At 42.6% G+C, this 20,210-nt stretch overlaps 1 protein-coding gene across 1 annotated transcript in view; it reads right to left on the bottom strand.

Annotated features, from left to right (window-relative positions):
• The window catches only part of tg (thyroglobulin), a 463,025-nt gene that overhangs the window by 50,197 nt on the left and 392,618 nt on the right, over window positions 1-20,210 (bottom strand). The gene's annotated exons all lie outside the window — the stretch shown is intronic.

Here is a 20,210-nt window from a genome sequence, read left to right as displayed (position 1 = left end):
CTTCCAATACCCTTCAACCCCATCCTGTTCTGCCGACCTTAGTCAATTTGTGAGTTAGCTGATCTTTCTCCCCTTCATGTCTGTTGAATTGCCTCTGGGGTTGAGAGAACTTCTGGGCCATGATTTTATGACCCCTCCCCCCGGAGGGATATTACAGTCCCGCCAAACTGAATGGAGATTTAAATAACTCGCCGCATCTGCTGGGGAGAGACACTCCACAGCGGGGCTGTAAAATCCTGGCCCTGATCTTTATCTGAGCCAAATTTGACAACAGTAATGTAAACATATTTAAGCAGTTGTTTGCACAACTACATTACAGAAATTTGCAGTTTTTTCATTGAGCTGTGGTATGGGAGGGGAACAAATCTATTGCCATATTTATCTACCTTCAGTAAGGAAGCAAAAAAATCATTTATTTTCCTTTAAAAGGAAAATGTCTCTAAGCACAATTCTCATAAATTTATTTTCCAATCCTTTCAGTGGCTATGTTTTCCATCCCTCAATCCTTCAACATGGCAGCCCATGTTGGAACAAGATCACAAGATACTCAAGATGAGAAAAACTATTTGGCTCATCTTAAACTATCCAACCAGAACAATACCCTGTTTGCTTTGTCTAATTGTTTCTTAAATGATTGTTAGGTTTTTACCACTACTGCTTTTCTCTTCACAGAATCACAGAATTTTAACGTCACAGGAGGCCATTCGACCCATCATGCCTGCACCAGCTCTCCATTGCCCTGTCTTTTCTCCATACCCCTGCACCTTGTTTCTATTCAAATAATCATCTAATGCCCTCTTGAATGCCTCGATTGAACCTGCCTCCACCACACTTCCAGGCAATGCATTCTAGACTTGAACCACTCGTATGAAAAAGATTTTTCTCACGTCACATTTACTTCTTTTGCAAATCACTTTAAACCTGTGCCCTCTCGTTCTTGATCCTTTTATGAGAGCGGGAAAAGTTTCTGCCTATCTACTCTGTCCAGCCCGCTCATGATTTTGAACATCCCTATCAAATCTCCTCTCAGCCACCTTCTCTCCAAGGAAAATAGTCCCAACGTCTCCAATCTATCTTCATACCCGAAGTTTCTCATCCCTGGAACTGTTCTTGTAAACCTCTCTGCAGTCTCTCCAATGTGTTCACATCCTTCCTGTAATGTGGCTTCCTGATATCAGCCTTAAAGTTACATTTTACTTGTTTATGTCTGTGTCCCATCATCCTGCTTCCACTGTTTAATCATTTTCTATACTATTTACTATCTTGTATACCTTCATAAGATCATCTCTTAAAAGTTCCCTATCCAGGCATGAAAACCCAACTTTTTGGGCCATAGGGATGCTGTGGATTTGGGACCAGCTGTTGCAGGAAAATCCTTGGTGAGCTGCTGAAGTGTACCCTGTAGATAGTACACACTGCAATCACTATACGCTGGCGATGGAAGCCTATTTCCCAAATGAACACTCCTGGTGCAGGTTCCCACCTGCTGGGGGTGAATTTTCATTTAGTGTCCACAGTGGATAAAAAGGCAAAATACTTCAGATGCTGGAAATCTGAAATAAAAACAGACCATAACCTCTGCCGCTATCTTTTTGGACCGTGGCTGTTGATGACGTGCTATTCTCATTTACACCACCTCGAGACCCATCTTTTGTTTCTTAACTTGTCCTACACCCATCCTGTTTTGCCTTGCCCCATCATCCCTTTTGTCATTTAATCTCTCCTGCCTTTTTTAAATGTGATGTATAAACATGTGGCAGAAAGGTGAATTGGTAGCCCATTTTACATTTCTCCAGGTTGTTATTTTCAATAAAATAAAAGCAGAATACTGCGGATCATGGAAATCTGAAACAAAAACAAAAATATCTGGAAAAACTCAGCAGGTCTGACAGCATCTGCGGAGAGGAATATAGTTGACTTTTCGAGTCTGTATGTGCTAATGGGGACATTAAGGGTAGCAAGCAGGAATCCACGTGGGGTAAGTCGGAGACGGAGACAGTCACTGAGGATTTAAATATGGCTGTGATGTCCCCATCAGCACATTCCTTAGATAATATCACTACCGTCAACACCCCTTTGTCCTTTTTGTCTATGACATCTTGGGCAATCTTCTTTGCCTCCACCTATCACTGGCCCTCTATCCAGCCCTACCTGTCCCACTCCCCTCTACCAGCTTATATATCACCTCATTTCTCTATTTCCTTAGTCCTGATGAAGAGTCATTCGGACTCAAAAAGTCAACTATATTCCTCTCCACAGATGTTGTCAGATCTGCTGAGTTTTTCCAGGTATGTGTGTGTTTGTCATTTTCAATGAGTTGGTGATGCTCACTGGCTGTTTGGTAGTTTTGCTATTTAATGAATAGCACTATTTTTGATTGATTGGCATGCACTTAACTGGATACTTGGATCAGTCATTTTTTTTTTGTTCTGTCGATGTGTGACACCTTGAGACTGTGGCACTATAGATGTGTCAAATACAAAACTTTTAATGATTTATGGATAGATTTAGTAGCCTTTCATATTTACAGCTGGGCTACTCTAACTCTTTTTTTGTCTGATATTGGGAGTGCGAGCATCGCTGGCAAAGCCAGGCAAATGTTCCATAAATGCTCTTGAGAATGTGGTGGTGAGCTGCCTTCTTGAACCGCTGCAGTCCATATGGTATAGGTACACGCACAGTGCTGTTAGGGAAGGAGTTGTAGGATTTTGACGCAGTTGTAGTGAAGGAATGGTGATATAGTTCCAAGTCAGGAAAGTATGTGACTTGGAGGTACTGGCAGGTGGTGATGTTCCCATGCATCTGCCACCCTTGTTCTTCTAGGTGATAGAGGTCATGGGAATGGTAGGTGCTGCAGAAGAAGTCTTGGTGAGTTACTGCAGCGCATTTTGTAGATGGTACAAACTGCTACCACTACACATTGGTCGTGGCTGGAGTGAATGTTTAAGGTGGTGTATCAACTGAGCTGCTTTGTTCTAGATGGTGTTGAACTTCCTTAGTGTTGTTGGAGCTGCACCTATCCAGGCAAATGGAGAGTATTCCATCATACTCCTGATTCATGCCATGTAGATGGTGGACAGGCTTTGGGTCATAGGGAGGTGAGCTACTCGCCACAAAATTCTGAGCCTCTGATCTCCACTTGTAGGCATAGTATTTTTATGGCAAGTCCAGTTAAGTTCTGGTCAATGTGACATGCCCAGGATGTTGTTAGTGGGGGCTTCAGCGATGGTAATGCCGTTTTATGTCAAGGGGAGATAATTAGATTCTCTCTTGTTGGAGATGATCATTGCCTGGCACTTGTGTAGCATGAATGTTACTTGTCACTTAACATCCCAAGCCTGAATGTTGTCCAGTTCTTGCTGTATGTGGGCATGGAATGCTTCACTTTCTGAGGCATTGTGAATGGCAATGAACACCGTGCAATCATGAGTGAACGTCCCCACTTCTGACCTTAAATGGAAAGAATTTTGTTAATGCAGTTGAAGGCTTAGAACAATAGGCTAAGTAATTCCTGCAGTACTGACCTGGGGCTAAGATGATAGGCCTCCAACAACCACAACTATTTTCCTTTGTGATAGGTATGACTCCAACCAGTGAAGAGTGTTCAAAGTTATAGTAGCCCAGCTACAGATATGAAAGTCAACAATACTTATCCATAAATCGTTAAAAGTTTGCATCTGACACATCGATAGTGCTGCACTCTCAAGCAAGTGATTCCCATTGAATTTAATTTTGTTCAGGCTATTTGCTGCCATATTCAGTCAAATGCTGCCTTGATGTCAGGGACAGTTGCTCTCACCTCACCTCTGGAATTCAGCTCTTTCGTCCACACTGGACCAAGGCTGTTGTGAGTTCTGGGACTGTGTGTTCCTGGCGTAACCCAAGCTGAGCACGTGAGCAAGTCATTGGTGAATAAGTACCGCTTGATAACACTGTCAACGACACTTTCCATCTCTTTATTGGTGATCAATAAACTAATAGTTGGGATGGTAGTTAGCTGGATTGGATTTGCCTTACTTTTTGTGAGCCAGAATTCTAAGTTTCTACCTATCCAGTTCTTTTTCTCTCTTTCTTATATGCATCTTTATTTTTACTTTGACTTCATCACTAACCCAAAGATGGTTGGCTGTGGATGGAAGCTTAGACATGTAAGGTACAACACTGCCTGCAAATAGTCCCCAAGCAACATTACAAATGCTGTTAACCTATGCAATACAATATACTTTGTTATGTACCAGCAGAAAAAAATGAAATATTTGCAATTATGTATTGGCTTTCTCTAATTCTCCAGTAGAAATGCACCACAGTGGTGAGATAACTAAGCGGTTAATCTGTTTTTTTGATGGTGTTGTTCGAGGGAGGAATGTTGGCCCAGGCATTAGGAAAACTCCACATTCTTTCTTTTACACTACAGAATTGTTCATATGCACCTGGTAGGCAGATGGGACCTTGGTTTCATGTCACAAAAATAAAAAGTTGCTTCCATCAATAGCATACTTCCAGCCCATATTAGGAATTCAGAGCCCCAGAATGGGGCTGAAACCCAAATCTTCTCCCCAAATTTAAGAATGCTACCAAGCAAGTCAAGTTGACAGAGGGAGACGAGTGGTAGATGTAAAGGTCTCTCTAGATTTTCCACCTCTCTTCTTGTGAAGAAACGGGTGATCTCTGCTTGGAGCCTCTCAACAACATAAGATTTATATTATGAAACGAACTGACATGGGAGGAAATCAAATTTGTATTTCTTGATGACATGCTGGCATTATCTAGAACCAGACAAACTTCAACATACTTCAATGACTATAACAGTCTTAGTTACGTTCAGCTAAATTTTCATATTTATAAAGTGTCCTGCTGTTAAACTTGAAAGCTCTTTCATCCCCCTGAGTACCTTTTAAATGTACAACTCAAGCTGGAGCAAATGCTGTGCTTCAGAGAAGCACAAGGCTGGAAATGTCAATGGTAATGAGGGTGCCCGCTGCTTCTCATTACAGCAGCATGCGAGACTGGCCTAACTACAGACAGCATCTGAGGTGGGATGTAAGCAGTTCCAGCTGAATGGTTCTAGTGATCACCCTGGGAACCTGCTCCTCACTGCCAACAATCCCACACTGACGCCAAACTTTGGGAGAAAGCTAGTCACATGGTGAAAAATAACCCACAGGTGATGGGAATTCAATACCAAAACCTTAAGTGATTTTCTGCAAACGGTAACTGCAGTTTAAGATTAATCAGGTATTTAATTTCAACATGAATTTTTATTTCTTCTTTAGTGCAGTGTTATTTCCTCTTTCAAAATTGTCCCCAATTTCACCAGGGCTAGGGCAGGGAGGAGCTTTAGAGGAAGTTTGGCCCGGTGGGCTAGTGGAACTGAGGGACTTGGCAACTGATCGGATGATCTTCACCTTAATTGCAGAGAAATCCATGAATTCCTTGCACTTATAGTTGGAGATGAAGGTGGTGAAGGGGAAGAAGGGTTTAAAGAGATTGGCAATTTAAAATTGGCATTTATTGGCATGAACATGATGGGTTGAATGGCCTCCTTCTGTGCAGTAATCATTCTATATCCAACCGCCACCACCACCACCCTCCCGCCACAAGAACTGCTGCAGTCTGGCTGTGGTATATAATATCTACAGGATGTACTGCAGCAATTTGCAAGGTAATTTCAACAACACTTCCCTCCCTTATAACGTTTACCACTGGGGAAAAAAGAGCAGTTAGAATATAAACCTCTTTACTGATGAGCTGCTTTAAGTAGGGGTCAACAACAAACACGTACCCAACCCACCTGCACTCTCCTACTCCCACTCAATAGCAGCAGTTATTGGTAATCTAGACTCTCACTTTCCACAATTTTCCATTAAATTGAACAGATGAAAAACCATGAACAACATATGCCTGATTTTCTGATGAGCATTCTCAGTACTGCACAGTTAACTGAAGACAAAAAGTTAAGTCATGGAATCCTTCCTGACCAAACTTCAGGCCCCATGCGTATTCCATTTTGTGTACTAATCACATCTATAGTGTCATCAAAAATGCTGAAATAACAGTTATGCATGTCCAAATCCCGATGCTAAGTGACTTGAAGGGATACTCGATGGTGAAATCATCGAGGCATTGTTGCTGTTTTCAGGGTCATTGAATACTTTTAAGGCAGAGGTAGATAGATTCTTGTTAGGCAGGTCATTGGGATTAGATGGGAACGTGGATATTGAAACACAAGAAGATCAGCCATGATCTTATTGAATGGCAGAGCAGGCTCGAGGAGCCGAATGGTCCTCTCCTGTTCCTATTTCTTATGTTCACTTTTACAGCACAGAAGGAGGACACTCAACTCATTGTGCCTGTGCTTGTTCTTTGAAAGATCTCTCTACTTAATCCCACTTCACTACCCTTTCTCTGCAACCCTGCAAATTTCCACTTTCCAAGTATTTATCCAAATCATTTTTGAAAGTTACTATTGAAGCTGCTTCTCTAGCTCTTTCAGATGGTGCATTCAGATCATCTTAATTTATTCACAAAGATAAATTTTCCTCATCTCCCCTCTGGTTCTTTTACAAATTATCTTAAATCTAGGTCCTGTGGGACCTCATGTCAATTAAACATCGGCAAGATTTTTAGCCCCCGATGGGGCGAACATGGAAGGGGGCGAGTGCAAAAATTGCATTTCTGGTGTGCAGGTTTATCAGTCCAATCCCTCCTTGGGGCTATTTTCCTAGAGGTGGGATGGTGAGGCTGTGGGTGATGAGAGGCTGTCAAATGGCCACTAATGGGCTAATCAGGTGAAATCAGTACTATACGACAGTTCCCCACACAGTAAGGGGTTGTGACCTCCATTTGGTCATCCAATGCCTCACCTACCTCCTCTTCCTATATCCACTATAGTTTGAGCAGTACCTTCTTCTATGGGAATGACAGACACAAAGTACTCCTTTAGGCCAGAATTTTCACCAAGTCAGAAGGGCCCCGTGCCTTAGCCAAAATGGCACCAAGCCCCAACTCTGGAAATCTTTCCCCAAAACCCAACACTCACCATTTTTGCTCAAGGTGGGTGGAAGGGTGGGAACCAGGTGAAAGATAGCAGCATATTTAAAAGTGCAGCTGCTTTGATTAAAAAAAATATTCATCACTCAGGTTTCTGAAATACAACTCATGCACTTTTGACATTTGAGAGAAAGGTCTAAACCTACTGGAATTCTTTGGAGAGATCAGGTACCCTTTGGAAAATGCAGGTACTCATTTGGAGAGGTTTAGGTATCGTTTTGGGGTTGTTAACAGTAGATGTTAATGTGTATAAAAGGTGGATAAGTTCTGTGGAACTGTCAAGCTTTCAAATCATTTAAATGCCCTACCCTTTAAATTTTGAAAGAAACTCACCTGCTGTGACACTCAGTTGAAAAGGAAATGCTTGCAATTTCAATAGATATTTGTTGGCATAATCTTGAGGGTTTATAGGATTAGTGCTGCTTGATTGCTTCCACAAACTTTCATTCTCATAGTGGGGGTCCTGTAAATTCACAGTCTGACTGACATTTCCAAGTGCAAGGGCTTTGAATATAAATGTATGTTTTTAATAAGGGATTAAGTGTTTAAAGGAAATGTTTGTTTTATAAGAATTATGCACTTGAAGAGATTTAAATGTACTGAACAGGCTTTTATCAATGAGAGTTTTTTTTAATATATTGAAATCAGTATAGATGCTTAGAACTTTTTTTAAATTTCATCTCAGCATGGCTTTTGAGGTCTGCCCATGGTGGATACTGGGTGAGTTGGAATGGAGCATGTAAGGGTGTAAGATTTACATTCTTTTTTACGGAAAGATGTAAATACATTAGAAGCAATTCAGAGGAGGTTTACTAAAGTAATACCAGGAATGGGCAGGTTGTCTTATGAGGAAAGTCTGGACAGGCTTGTATCTGCTGGAGTTTAGAAGAATAAGAGGTGACTTGCTTGAAACATATAAGATCCTGAGGACTCTTGACAGGGTGGATGTGGAGACGATGTTTCCTCTTATGGAAGAATATAGAACTAGGGGCCACTGTTTAAAAATAAGGGATCACCTACCTAAGACAGAGGTGAAAAGAAATGTTTTCTCTCAAAGCTAGTCGGTCTCTGGAACCTCCTTCCTCAAAAGCCAGTGGAAGCAGAGTCGTTGAATGTTTTCAAGGTGAGGTAGATAGATTCTTGATAAACAAGGGGGTGGGCACGAGGTTATAGTAAGGTCAGCCATGAGCTTATTGAACGGCAGAGCAGGCTCAAAGAGCCAAATGGCCAACTCATACTCCTAACTCGTAAGTTCATAAGGGCAAAGCATTCTGGATGGTGGAAGATCATGGTTTGGCATGAGTTGGCACTAAGTTGGCATGGAGACTATAAAATGTTATGGAGATGAGAAGGGGGTAATTGGTTGGCATGAGTAGGCACTAAGTTGGCATAGGAACTATAAATGGATTTGGAGATGAGTGGGGGATCATGGGTTGGCATGAGTTGGAATAGAGGGCATGAGGCACCATGGGTGGTGGGTAGAGGAGCTAAGATTGGCATAGAGGGTATGAAGGGCTATGAGGGATGGGTGGGGGCAGGAGGTAGGATGTGTTAGCATGGATGGGGCGTGGGGAGTATATGGGATGAGGGGGTGTGAGAGATGAGGGTCTCACTGTTCTGCTTATAACTGGGATAATGCCCCAGGGCACTGAAGTAAGCCTTTTAAACAGCTTGCCTTGGTACTCAGCAGCCCTGTGCCTGCCTCCATACTGTTTCTGGGGACACCCAACCCCTCGGCCACACCTACCCCCCACCACCACCACCCCCTCAGCCCCCGCCCCCACAGAATGAAAATCAAACCATTTGGGGAAGTTTCTTCTGAGCCGGGTTCACAATCATAAATTTTCCTGTCTCAGGAGCAAAAATTTTGCCTTCAGAACCACAGCTATGTCCCCTGCATTAATCCCTTATTTGGTCCCTACTGGGCTCCACCCCTCCTTTTACCATCCTTTTACTATTTATATGACCAAAGAAGACTTTCTGATTCCCTTTTATGTTTGCTACCAATCTCTTCTCATACTTTCTCTTTCTTTCCTTTAGTTCTTTTTTCACTTCCCCTCTGAATTTTTCGTCAGTCATATGTTTGCCATTTCAACACTCCACCCTGATCTCATGGCCACATGTCCGTCCTTGCTTGCTGCATTGTTCCAGTGAAGCTCAACGCAAACTGGAGGAACAACACCTCATCTTCCGACTAGGCACTTTCTCAATGCGGTTTCCTTTACATTGAAGAGACCAAACGCAGACTGGGTGACCACTTTGCAGAACACCTTCGGTCTGTCCGCAAGCATTACCCCGATCTCCATCGCTTGCCATTTCAACACTCCACCCTGCTCTCATGCCCACATGTCCGTCCTTGGCTTGCTGCATTGTTCCAGTGAAGCTCAACGCAAACTGGAGGAACAGCACCTCATATTCCGACTAGGCACTTTACAGCCTTCTGGACTGAATATTGAGTTCAACAATTTTAGATCATGAACTCTCTCCTCCATCCTCATCCCCTTTCCATTTCTCCTCCCCAATTTTTTTTCTAATAATATATATAGATTTTTCTTTTCCCACCTACTTCCATTATTTTTAAATGTATTTCCATCCATTGTTTTATATCTACCTTTTAGCCTTTTTTGATTCCTTCACCTCACCCCACCCCCACTAGGGCTATCTGTACCTTGCTTGTCCTGTTTTCCACCCATAATTAGCACATTCTTCAGATAATATCACCAACTTCAACACCTCTTTGTCCTTTTGTCTATGACATCTTTTGGTTATCTCCACCTATCACTGGCCCTCTATCCAGCTCTACTTGTCCCACCACCCCCCCCCCCCCCCCCTTAAACCAGCTTATATTCCACCTCTCTTCTATTTTTACTTAGTTCTGTTGAAGGGTCATTCGGACTCAAAACATTAACTGTGCTCCTCTCCGCAGATGCTGCCAGACCTGCTGAGTCTTTCCAGGTATTTTTGTATATGTTTGCTCTTTCTGCTTTATCTTACTTTCTATCACTGTTATCATCCAAGGGGCTCTGGATTTGTTTGTTGTGCCTTTCCTTCTCATGGGAATGTACCTCAACTATACCTAAAGTATCTCTTCTTTAGAATTGCTGCAAAAGGAGGCATGCTGTTGAAGCTTTTTATCTTGCACTCATCAGAACAGAAGCAAGAATACCAAATCTCAAAGGGTACAACAATTTATACTGCATGAAGAGAGGATGCTGCTTGGTAGGGAAGTGAAATCTGATTGGTAGAGCTATTGTCATGGAGAATGCACCAGTGAACAGTTAACTGCCAAACTTTTTTTAAAATTCAAATTTGGCAAGTCGACTCGGATTGGTCAGGGAATTGCCAAGGGTAACAAACCAGGGAATAGCTACCCCTCAACCTTTTGTTTAGTTGAAAAAGGTACAATGCATGGATATGTTCTTTTTGTCGGCAAAGGACAGGGCCCTGTGTGTAAATATAGGTAGTTTCTAGCAGGTGTAAGTGAGTCACACTGCAAGCCTGACTGATAATCATAATTTGGTTGTTAGTGTAATTTTTAGTATAATCGGAATTGTTTAGTAAGTGTTGTCCAATTGCAGAATCACATCTAATATTGGACACTATGTTTTGAGTTTTGCATGCATAGGCTGGTTGAGTACGATCAGTACTTTTGCGGTTGCAAACTGCTAAAGGGATGTGCTGTTTGACATATGGCCTACATACCCGATATAACACCGGTACTGAAATTCATATACCACATTACTCATTTGTGTGGTAGGCAGAATGTCTTTTTAGCTTAACTGCAGAATCCTGTTAATGGAGAATACACTTGTGTTGCTATTGCATAGTAGTGGTGTGAAATGGCTAGCTTCACCTGTTGCTCAAATTTTTGAGACACCTTATCTTTCCAGGGTAATCTAAGGCAGACTAGGTACTTTTCAGGATCAAAAGTAGGCCCATTTATGAGTTTGTGCAATATATAGCAAGCAATGGTCTAATCAGCGTAGCCACTATCCCGCAGGATAGTCTTGATGCGTCTTATTTTGTCATCAAATTTGCACAGTTTGACGGTAGCCCATTGTTCCATTACAGTTTTGCCAGCTAATATTTGATTCTGATTTACCTGGACTAGATCTTTTCTCACCTCACCCCATTAATAACTTTTACTCCGTATTACTCCTTGTCCTTTTCCATAGCTAACCTTATGATACTATGATTACTATCCTCTAATGTTCCCCACCTGACACTTGATCCACTTGTCTCACTTCATTCCCCAGAGCTAGATCTAGCAATGCCTCCTTCTTTGTTGGGCGATAAACATGTTGATCCAGAAAACTATCCTGAAAGTATTTAATAAACTCTTCATTCTCTGGCTTTTACATGAATAGGAACACAGGAACATAGGAGGTAGAGATTCTGCAGAGGGATATAGACAGGTTAAGTGAGAAGTTGGGACTCCTTCTTGGAGAAAAGAAGACCGAATAGAGATTTGATGGAAGTATTCAAAATTATGAGGGGACTGGACAGGGGAGATAGAGATAAATTGTTTCCATTGGTAGAAGTATTGAGAACCAGAGGGCACTGATTTAAGATAATTGTTCAAAGAAACAAAAGTGATATGCAGAAAAACATATTCACGCAGCAAGTGGTTAGGGTCTGGAATGCACTGTCTGAGAATGTGATGGAGGGAGGTTCTATTGAGGCAATCAGGAGGGAATTAGATGATTGTTTGAAAAGAAACAATGTGCAGGGTTACAGGGAGAAGGCAGGAGATTGGCACTAGGTGAAATGCTCATTCAGAAAACCGGTGCAGACATGATGGGCCTAATGGCCAGAACTTGGTGGGGTGTCCTGGTAATGAATCACATAAAATTAGAATACAGGTACAGCAAGTGATTAGGAAGGTAAATAGAATGTCGGCATTTATTGCAAGAGGAATGGAATATTAAAATAGGGAAGTTTTACTGCAGCTGTACAGGGCCTTGGTGCGACCACATCTGGAGTACTGTATATAGTTTTAGTCTCCTTATTTGAGAAAAGATGTAATTGCTTTAGAAGCAGTACAGAGAAGGTTCACTGGACTCATTCCTGGGTTGAGGGGCTTATCTTATGAAGAATGGTTGAACAGGTTAGGCCTATACCCACTGGAGTTTAGAATCACAGAACCACAGAATCACAGTATCACACGGTGCAGAAGAAGCCCTTTGGCCCGTCGAGTCTACACTGACACGTGAGAAACACCTGACCTACTTACCTAATCCCATTTACCAGCATTTGGCCATAGCCTTGAATGTTATGAGGCACTTTTTAAAGGATGTGAGGCCACCCGCCTCCACCACCCACCCAGGGAGCGCATTCCAAACCATCACCACCCTCTGGGTAAAAAAGTTTTTCCTCACATCCCCCTTAAATCTCCTGCCCCTCACCTTGAACTTGTGTCCCCTCGTGACTGACCCTTCAACTAAGGGGAACAGCTGCTCCCTATCCACCCTGTCCATGCCCCTCATAATCTTGTACACCTCAATCAGGTCACCCCCTCAGACTTCTCTGCTCCAACGAAAACAGCGCAAGTCTTTCCAACCTCTCTTCATAACTTAAATGTTTTATCCCAGGCAACATCCTGGTGAAATCTCCTCTGCACCCCCTCCAGTGCAATCACATCCTTCCTATAATGCGGCGACCAGAACTGCACACAGTACTCCAACATGACCTCCCTACTTTTGTAATTTATGCCTCGATTGATAAAGGCAAGTGTCCCATATGCCTTCTTCACCACCCCAGTAACACACCCCTCCACCTTCAGAGATTTATGGACACACACACCAAGGTTCCTTTGTTCCTCAGAGCTTCCTAGTGTCATGCTGTTCATTGAATACTTCCTTGTCAAATTACTCCTTCCAAAGTGTATCACCTCACACTTTTCAGGGCTAAATTCCATCTGCCACTTATCTGCCCATTTGACCATACCGTCTATATCTTCCTGTTGCTCAAGACACTCAACCTCACTGTTAACCACCAAGTCAATCTTCGTGTCATCTGCAAATTTACTAATCCTATACCTCACATTGTCATCTATGTTGTTTATATAAATGACGAAAAAGGGACCCAATACAGATCCTTGTGGTATGCCACTGGACACTGGCTTCCAGTCACTAAAACATCCTTCTGTTATAAGACCATAAGACATAGGAGCAGAAATTAGGCTATTCAGCCCATTGAGTCTGCTCTGCCATTCAATCATGGCTGATAAGTTTCTCAACCCCATTCTCCCACCTTCTCCCCGTAACCTTTGATCCCCTTACCAGTCAAGAACCTATCTATCTCGGTCTTAAATACACTCAATGACCTGGCCTCCACAGCCTTCTGAGGCAATGAATTACATAGATTCACTACTCTCTGGCTAAAGAAGTTTCTCCTCAACTCTGTTTTAAAAGATCTTCCCTTTACTCTGAGGCTGTGCCCTCGGGTCCTAGTCTCTCCTACTAATGGAAACATCTTCCCCACGTCCACCCTATCCAGGCCTTTCAGTATTCTATAAGTTTCGATCAGATCCCCCCTCATCCTTCTAAACTCCATCGAGTATAGACCCAGAGTCCTCAAACGTTCCTCATATGTTAAGCCTTTCATTCCTGGGATCATTCTCGTGAACCTCCTCTGGACCCTCTCCAGGGCCAGCACATCCTTCTTGGATACAGGGCCCAAAATTGCTCACAATATTCTAAATGTGGTCTGACCAGAGCCTTATAAAGCCTCAGCAGCACATCCCTGCTTTTATATTCTAGTCCTCTCAAAATAAATGCCAACATTGCATTTGCCTTCCTAACTACCGACTCAACCTGCAAGTTAACCTTAAGAGAATCCTGGACTAGGACTCCCAAGTCCCTTTGCACTCCAGCCTTCTTAATTCTCTCCCCATTTAGAAAATAGTCTATGCCTCTATTCTTCCTACCAAAGTGCATGACCTCAGACTTCCCCACGTTCTATTCCAACTGCCACTTCTTTGCCCATTCTCCTAAACTGTCCAAATCCTTCTGCAGCCTCCCCGCCTCCTCAATACTACCTGTCCCTCCACCTATCTTTGTATCATCTGCCAGCATGCCATCAGTTCCTTCAACTAGTTCATTAATATATAAAGTGAAAAATTGCGGTCCCAACACTGATCCCTGCGGAACTCCACTAGTCACCGGCCGCCATCCTGAGAATGATCCCCTTATCCCCACTCTCTGCCTCCTGCCAGACAGTCAATCTTCTATCCATGCTAGTACCTTGCCTCTAACACTATGGGCTCTTATCTTACTGAGCAGCCTCCTATGTGGCACCTTGTCAAAGGCCTTCTGGAAGTCCAAGTAGATAACATCCTATCGCCCTCTGACTCCTACAACAAAACGAATTTTGAATCCACCTTACCAAATTACCCTGTATCCCATGTGCATTTGCCTTCATTATATGTCTTCCATGTGGGACCTTGTCAAAGGCTTTGCTGAAATCCATATAAACTACATCAACTACACTACCCTCATATACACACCTCCACCTGGTCACCTCCTCAAAAAATTCAATCAGATTTGTTAGGCATGACCTCCCTCTGACAAAGCCACGCTGACTATCCCTGATCAGATGAGAATGAGAGATGACCTTATTGAAACATAGAAGATCTTGAGGAGACTGGAAACGGAGAATACCAGAAGGATGGTTCCTCTAGTGGGAAAACCAGAACTCAGGGACATAGTTTAAGAATAAGCGGTCTCCCTTTTAAGACAGAGATAACGAGAAACTGGAGGCTGGGTCTTTAAATTTATTCAAGGCTAAGTTAGATAGATTATTATTAGACAAAGGAGTCAAGGATTATTGGGGCAGACAGGAAAGTGGAGCTGAGACCACAACCATGATTGAATGGTGGGGCAGGCTTGAAGGGCCGAATGGCCTAGTCCCACTGCTAAGTCCTATTTTCGTATGTTCCTCTTCCAATGCACTCCTGGTTGGCCTTCTATATTCTACCCTCTGTACACATGAGGTCATCCATAATTCTGCTGTCTGTCTCCATATTCACACCAAGTCCTATTCACCCATCATTCCTGTGCTCACTGACCTGCGTTGGCTTCTGGTCAAGCAATGCCTTGACTTTAAAATTCTTAACCTTGTTTTCAAATCCCTTATTTACAAGTGATCTTGCTCCTCTCTGACTCTTTAATCGCCCCCAGCCCCATAAGCATCTGAGATATTTGTGCTCCTCTTAATCTGGCCTCTTGAGCATCTCTGATTTTAGTCACTCCTCCATTGTTGGCTGTGCCTTCAGTTGCCTAGACCCGAAGCTTTGGAATTTCCTCACTGCACCTCTCGGCCTCTCTACATTGCTTTCCTCCTTTAAGACACTACTTAAAAACTATCCCTTTGACCAAGTTCTTTTGTCAACTATCCTAATATGGTTCAACGTTATATTTTGATCTATAATGCTCCTGTGAAGTACCTTGGGACGTTATATTTGTATAGTGGTTTTAATGTAGTAAAAGTTGTTGTTGTGACAGGAATGCTGATCCAGCAAACTTCCATGACCTTGTTGTTGTGGTTTATCCATTCAGAAGATTGTAATTACTTACAAACATACAAACTAGGAGCAGGAGTAGGCCACTCGGTCCCTCAAGCCTGGTCCGCCATTCAATAAGATCATGGCTGACCTGAATGTAAACTCCCACCTACCCCCAATAACCTTTCACCTCCTTGTTAATCGAGAATCTATCTAGCTGTGCTTTAAAATATTCAAAGACCCTGTTTCCACTGCCTTTTGAGGGAGAGAGTTCTAAAGACTCATGACCTTCTGAGAGAAAAGATGTCTCCTCATCTCTGTCTTAAATGAATGATTTATTTTTAAACAGTGACCCCGAGTTCTAGATTCTCCCACAAGAGGAAACATCCTCTCCACATCTACTTTCTCAAGACCCCTCAGGATGTTAAAGGTTACAATCAAGTCACCTCTTACTCTTCTAAATCCAGGGGATACAAGCCTGCCCTGCCCAACCTTTCCTCACAGGACAACCCACCCATTCCTGATATTAGCCTAGCAAAACTTTGCTGAACTGCTTCGAACGCATTTACACCTTTCGTTAAAAACGGAGACCAATGCTGTACACGGTACTCCAGATGTGGTCTCATTAGTGCCCTGTAAAATTGAAGCATAGCCTCCTTACTTTTGTATTCAACTCTCCTCGCAATAAATGATAATAGTCCCTCAGCTTTCCTAATTACTTGCTGTAACTGCATACTAGCCTTTCGTGATTCATGCACGATGACACCCAGATCCCTCTGGATCTCAGAGCTCTGCAATTTCTCACCGTTTAGATAATATGATTCTTTTTTATTCTTCCTGCCAAAATGGACAATTTCACATTTGCCCATATTACACTCCATTTGCCAGGTCTTTGCCCAATCAATTAACCTATCTATGTCACATTGTAGCCTCCTTATGTCCTCTTCACAACTTACTTTCCTACCTTTGTGTCATCAGCAAATTTAGTAACCATCTCATCTGTCCTTTAATTCAATCATTACATAAATTGTAAAAAGTTGAGGCCCCAGCACTGATCCCTGTGGCACACCACTCATGAGGTTTGTATATAATGGAGAGGGTTTAGGAGATCAGGAGGGGAGTCACTTGTTCCAGTGTATTCTACCTCGTGTATTCAGAGGTGGTGATGCTGCTGAATGCCAGGTTGGAACTGCCTTAGTTTTCTATTGTTCATGATGATTATTACCTGGCACTGACATGAAATGAATGTTATCCAAGTCCTACTGTAGGCTGGTTTGGCTTGTTTTATTACTAGGTGAATTTTGAATAGAGCTGAACATTTTGGATTAATCAGCAAACAGCTCCACTCTTGACCTAATGTCGCAGAGTAGGTCATTGATGAAATAGTGAAGGGCAGTTGAGACAAGGACTATTCCCTGAGGAATTTCTTCAGTGGTGCCCTTGGGTTGTAATTTTTGACCTCTGACCACTATAATTGTCTTTCTTTGTGTTAGCTATGATTCCAGCCATTAGGGTGCTTCTCTGTGACTTCCATTGATAAGTTTCTTGGGGCTTCCCAGTGCAATATTTGGCCAAGGGATAGCTAATCTCATCTCTCTCAGAATCACAGAATCTTTGCAGTGCAGAAGGAGGCCATTTGTCCCATCAAGTCTGCACTGGCACTCTGGAAGAGCATTCGACCTATTCTTACTCCCCTGCCTTATCTCCATAACCTTGCACATTCTTTCTTTTCAGATAGTAATATCTTCTGAATATCTCGATGGAACCTGCCTCCACTATCCTCTCAGGAAGTTCGTTGCAGACTCCAACCACCCTTTGGGTGAAAAAATTTTTCCTCACATCACTATTACTCCTCTTGCCAATTATTTTGAATCTGTGCCCTCTAGTTCTTGATGCTCTCTTCAGTGGGAACAGTTGCTCACAATTTACCCTGTCCATACCCCTCAGAATCTTGAACACCTCTATCAAGTCTCCTCTCCAAGGAAAACATTTCCAACCTCTCCAATCTATCCTGGTAGCCACAGTTCTTTATCCGTGGCATCATTCTTGTGAATCTCCTCAGTACTCTCTCCAATGCTTTCACATCCTTGCTCAAGTTTGGTGCCCAGAACTGAATGCAATACTCCAGATGAGGCCTAACCAGTGTCTTATACAAATTCAACATGACCTCCTTACTCATGTATTCAATGCCCCTATTAATAAAGCGTAAGATACTATATGCTTTATTAACTGCTCTCTCAACATGCCCTGCCAATGACCCTTCAATGACCTATGTACATATACACAGAGGTCCCTCTGAACCTGCACCTCCTTTAGAGTTTCTCCCCTTATTTTATACTGTCTCACCATATTCTTCCTACCAAAATGAATCAATTCACACTCCTCTGCGTTGAACTTCATCTGTCACTTGTCTGCCCAATCCATCAATATGTCTTTGTCCTTTTAAAGTTCAAGACTATCCTCATCACAGTTGACAACATTTCCAATCTTTGTATTGTCTGCAAATTTTTAAACCGTGCCCTGGACATCACAGTCTAGGCCATTAATATATATCAAGAAGAGAAAGGGTCCCAACAGATGCCCCTGGGCAATTCCACTGCAAACCTTGCTCCAATCTGAAAAACAACAAACTGCTCTCTGTTTCCTCATTTTACTCTCCTCTAGCATTCAACACTTATAGAAACATAGAAACTAGGAGCAGGAGTAGGCCATTTGGCCCTTCGAGCCTGCTCCGCCATTCATTATGACCATGGTTGAACATCCAACTCAATAGCCTGCCCCTGCTTTCTCCCCATACCCTTTGATCCCTTTTGCCCCAAGAGCTATATCTAACTCCTTCTTGAAAGCATACAATGTTTTGGACTCAACTACTTTCTGTGATAACGAATTCCACAGGCTCACCACTCTCTGGGAGAAGAAATTTCTCCTCATCTCAGTCTAAATGGTCTACCCCATATCCTGAGACCGTGACCCCTGGTTCTGGACTCCCCCACCATTGGGAACATCCTCCCTGCGTCTACCCTGTCTAGTCCTGTTAGAATTTTATAGGTTTCTATGAGATTCTCCCTCATTCTTCTGAACTCCAGTGAATATAATCTTAATCAACTCAATCTTTCCTCATATGTCAGTCCCGCCATCCCAGGAATCAGTCGGGTAAACCTTCGCTGCATTCCCTCTATAGCAAGTACATTCTTCCTTAGATAAGGAGACCAAAACTGCAGATAATATTCCACCAAGGCCTTGTACAATTGCAGCAAGATATCTCTGTTCCTGTACTCGAATCCTTTGGCTATGAAGGCCAACATACCATTTGCCTTCTTTACTGCCTGCTGTACCCGAATGCTTACCTTCAGTGACTGATGTACAAGGACACCCAGGTCTCGTTGCACATTCCCCTCTCAATTTATAACCAGATAATAATCTGCCTTCTCGTTTTTGCTACCAAAATGGATAACCTCACATTTATCCACATTATACTGCATCTGCCATGCATTTGCCCACTCACTCAGCTTATCCAAGCAAGCATCTCTGCATCCTCCTCACAGCTCACCCTCCCACCCAGCTTTATGTCATCTGCAAATCTGGAGATATTACAATTAATTCTTTCATCTAAATCATTAATATATATTGTGAATAACTGGGGTCCCAGCACCGATCCCTGTGATAACCCACTAGTTACTGCCTGCCATTCGGAAAAAGACCCATTTATTCCTACTCTTTGTTTCCTGTCTGCCAACCAGTTTTCTATCCATCTCAATACACTACACCCGATCCCATGCACTTTAATTTTACACGCCAATCTCTTATGTGGGACTTTGTCAAAAGCCTTCTGAAAGTCCAAATAAACCACATCCACTGGCTCCCCCTCATCAACTCTACTAGTTACATTCTCAAAAAATTCCAGTAGATTTATCAAGCATGATTTCCCTTTCATAAATCCATGCAGGCTCTGTCTGATGCTGCCACTGTTTTCCACGTGCTCAGCTATTAAATCTTTTATAATGGACTCTAGAATTTTCCCCACTACTGACATCAGGCTGAATGGTCTATAATTGCCTGTTTCCTCTCTGCCTCCCTTTTTAAAAATTGGGGTTACATTAGCTACTCTCCAATCTGTAGGAACTGTTCCAGTGTCGATAGAATCTCGGAAGATGACCACGAATGCATCCACTATTTCTAGGGCCACTTCCTTACGTACTCTGGGATGTAGATTATCAGGCCCTGGGGATTTATCGGCCTTCAATCCCATCAATATCCCCAATGCCATTTTCCTACTAATACTGATTTCTTTCAGTTCCTCCCTGTCACTAAACCCCCAACATTTCTGGTGTGTTATTAGTGTCCTCCTTTGTGAAGATAGAACCAAAGTATGTATTTAGTTGGTCAGCCATTTCTTTGTTCCCCATTATAAATTCCCCTGTTCCTGACTATAAGGAACCTACATTTGTCTTCACCAATCTTTTTCTCTTCACATACCATGGTTTGGCCACCTTTCCTGTTTCACTTTTACACCAGACAGGAATAAACAATTGGTACAGTTCATCCATGCACTCTTTGAATGTTTGCCATTGCCTATCCACTGTCATCCCTTTAAGTAACGTTTCCCAATCCATTATAACCAACTCGTGCCTCATACCATTGTAGTTTCCTTTATTAA

Source organism: Carcharodon carcharias, chromosome 6 (genome assembly GCF_017639515.1).
Source record: "Carcharodon carcharias isolate sCarCar2 chromosome 6, sCarCar2.pri, whole genome shotgun sequence".
In the NCBI taxonomy this organism is placed as follows: Eukaryota; Metazoa; Chordata; class Chondrichthyes; order Lamniformes; family Lamnidae; genus Carcharodon; species Carcharodon carcharias.
Note: the sequence above shows the minus strand (reverse complement) of the source record. Positions and strands in the feature narration are given on the sequence as shown.